Here is a 3,960-nt window from a genome sequence, read left to right as displayed (position 1 = left end):
CAACTCCACTGTAACCACAAGCCCTCACCTCGGCTCTGACACAACCAAACACCTATTATGAGACCTCGAACCCTTCTGAATCTGTTGTTTTTAAACCTGTTTGCGAATTTAAGAAAGCTTTCTTGAGGAGTGCTTGGTTCATTATCACACTCAATGTCTATACACATAATGAGTAGTAAGTGCTCGTAAGAGTTGAAGTGCTGTGGCGTTTCCATAGTCTACCGGGTCCCGAACGGCTTCATGGTGCGCGCATCCCGCTCGGACATGTCCTCTCCTTTGAAAACGGGTGTTGCTCGTAAAAATCGGTTGACTGTGAGGTTGCTGTTATGTATAATTGATTTCTTGTCTTTGGAATTGGATGTTTAAAGTTTTTGTTCCGTGTAGTCCGTACGGGGTCGCGCGCTCGGTCGTTTTGTATTTCTCTCGTGAAGTGGCACCGCTCCGCCTCCTGTGCGCGCAACATTGAAGCTACGTATAAATACTGGAACAAAAAGAGAACTTCCTCAACAGCGACTGTTGTAACAACAGTAAGGGGGGGGGAGGTGTCCGAGTCGATTTGGGACCAAAACAAACGTGTGATGACTCTGTCCATTTGAAAAGACGGGGGATTTCACCTGGGTAAGTGATAATACAAATTCCTTTGAAGGCCATTTATCGGGGATGCCCTGGTTGTGTGCGCGATAAACATGAGTTGGCTAGTCTTCCGCATCAAACTGTACAGCGTCAACGCAAATACCTTGATTGTGAACAGCAGAGTTTGTGTTCGACTTGTTTGTGGATGCAGTTCTTTAAAGCTGACAGAAAACATTTCTCCATTAAATTCGCGTCCACCCCTGCAAATAATGCAATTAAGGGACGCCTTTTAATAATTTCATCTGAAGTGTTTAAGACGTTTGTCTCTGACTGGGGCAGTATTATCGTCGTATATCCATTCACTAGGAAGCCTGTTTGGGTCGCAGTGATGTTTACATCGTTTTGCCGACTGTTCAGTTGAAAGCTTTCATTGGGTAATCGATGATTCTTAACCATGTGTCGTATAAATTAGGTGGACTCTGTAAAATGACATGCTAACTGAAGTCATTGGATATTTATACCGTCCAGCTAAAAGTGTGAAATTTGACGGTTTGTTGCAAGTCTGAGCGGAGAAGCGAGTTGCCGGTTGAGGTCTATGAGACGGTGCTGAGTGAACAATCGACATGCCTAAACTCTGAATGGACTATACAAGTTTTGACTTCCAATGAAACAACCTCTTAGTGTAGTTCATTTGTTTTGTTATTTTCTGCTGTGGCAGAGAGGGGAGAGAAACTGCTTGTGTCTTATGTCTTTTGTTGTTGATCTCTTCAGCGCGTGAACAAAGGAGTGCTTAGCCTCGGCTCGTGGAAAGCTGGCAGGCTGTTTACAATAATAACACCAAACCCCATGACGTCAGCTGACTGACAGCTGCCTCTGCCACTGGACAGGCTGCCTGTACATCAGCAACATGCTATATTTGGAAAAGGGTTACGTCACCTGAGAAGAGCTGTAAAGGGGCGGGATCTAAGAAGCTGGGCGGGATTTGTCTGGACTTGTCGTTCTCGCTCTCTCTCTCCTTTTCACCCCCTTCTCTCTCTGAAGAGATACATATATATTGCAATCTTCTTTAAGAAGACATATAAATGAATAGTAAATTACTGTGGTGAACATAGAACAAGATTGATGTAGTGCGTATTCTTAGTAGATAGCATTTTTCATGCAGTTTGATTCCTATTGTGAAACTGAATTTATAATATTGAGAAATCCACACCAGCACCCAGTCTAAGTGAGACTGAATGTAACTGTCTACACTTTCGCCACACAGTTTCGTACATGTATATATGCGTGTGTTTGTGTCTCTTTGTGTGAGTGTGTGTGTGTGTGTGTGTGAGTGAGAGTGTGTAAGAGGTTTTTTTTACAACTAAAGGAAAGCAAGTAAAAAGGCTTTGCTTGACTGAATGCACAAAAAGTTTCATTCAGTGCAAAAATCAGCACTAATGCCTTTTCCATGGGTCACACCACAAGTGAACAGCGATGCTACCCTACCCTAATGTGCCCATCCGGATGATCGCACACACACACATACACAGCCAGATTGACACACACACACATACACAGACAGATATACACACACACACATACACAGACAAGATGAGGGACTGACTGCTGTCATCAGTCAATCAGTGTTAAATGTAACCGCAACAGCATCTGGCCCTGATTTAGCACAGCTGCTGCCCTGATCTGGCCTGGGTGTAGCACAGGATCGTGGCCCAGAGATGGCCCTGATCTGGCCTAGAGATGGCCCTGATTTAGCACAGCTGCTGCCCTGATCTGGCCTGGGTGTAGCACAGGACCGTGGCCCAGAGATGGCCCTGATCTGGCCTAGAGATGGCCCTGATCTGGCCCAGAGATGGCCCTGATCTGGCCCAGAGATGGCCCTGGTCTGGCCTGGGTGTAGCACAGGACCCGGGCCCAGATATGGCCCTGGTCTGGCCCAGAGATGGCCCTGGTCTGGCCTGGGTGTAGCACAGGACCCGGGCCCAGAGGTGACCCAATCCTTTCCTGAATCAGATGTCATATGGGGCCAGAGTCCAATCCCCATATCCTCATGAAGTCACAGAGGGTTGACCCAGTTCTGGATCCACTGTGTGGCTCTGGTCTCTTAACATGGTGTCCTAGTCAGTCCAACCATGGGACCAAACTCTCCAAAAGATCCAGGACTGATGACGAGAGGCTGTGACCGCACCACTGTGCTGAAAGAATGGTGACTTGTGTATGTGTGCATGTGTATCAAACAAGCCTAAGACAAAGGCCACTGAATACAAAAAAGATAGAATCAGTCAGGGTGGGGATTTTGCATTGAGCCTGATTTTAGTGTCTCTCATCAACACAGTCCCTTTTGGCCTCTCATCTTATACAGAGATTTCTATAGTTCATGCACGTATAAACATACGTTTTATCGTTTACTAACAGTGCGCTTACGATTTAAAGATCAGTTTCAGTTCTGGCTGGTGTAAGTTGGGCATTAGCTAGTTAAACACAAAACACTAGTTTGACCTTCCCAGAGCTTTAGCAGGTTGGTAGTGTTAACAGTGGAAAATGAGTTCTCAGTTTGAGAATGACTGTAGTCAGGAAGCCACCGGGGCTTCGAGTGGTTAACAGGGAGCAATGGCTTCTGCTGAGTAAGCATTTGACATGACACGCTGTAAAACAGTTGCTTCTTTTGCAGTATATTAAGTGAACTGTAATGATGCATTCATTTGAACATATTTAGGGGTAGTGTAACATACAGTCATGCCTTGTCTGAAGCCATGGAAAACCCTATGTACTCTTCAGTGTGAATCTGCAGAAAAAAAAATCACCCATCCCCATCAGATGATTCTTTTAGAATCTTTAGAGCACTCTTTTAGAATCTTCAGAGCATTCTTTTAGATGCCTTCAGAGGTGCAGGGAATCAGGTTTGTGTGTTTGGCCCAAGCAGCTGAAAACATTTTAATTGAATAAATAATAATTTAAATAAATCCCATTTTATGTAATTTAACCTAACAATCACATATTTAAGATGAGCCATTTTTTACTTAAAGGTAAACTTCAGGCCTTTTCGACATGGGACATTTTTGGGTCCAAAAGTTTTCTAAGGACAATTAACGATCGAAATCTGTTGGTTAGAACGCTAAAACCGCAACCACAAAACAGTTGTACAATGGAATCCTTTGTGGGCAAGCTAGCACTTCAAAGAAAACCGCTTGCTTGTAGCACATCACTCAGTTCTTACTTACCACCTCATCCACGTGGTTCTTTTTGTCCACAGCAAGATGAAAATGAAGAACACAAAGTCAATTTAGGTTCTCATGACAAAATTGTGTGTGGTTGCCCAGACGCCCTTAGTGGCTCGTCTTACCCCCCCTCTCCCCTGCATGTGTCTCTGGTGCAGTGGTTCTGTGGAAG

The sequence above is a fragment of the Clupea harengus genome, chromosome 2, assembly GCF_900700415.2.
Source record: "Clupea harengus chromosome 2, Ch_v2.0.2, whole genome shotgun sequence".
NCBI lineage: Eukaryota > Metazoa > Chordata > Actinopteri > Clupeiformes > Clupeidae > Clupea > Clupea harengus.
This window is presented reverse-complemented; position numbering follows the sequence as displayed.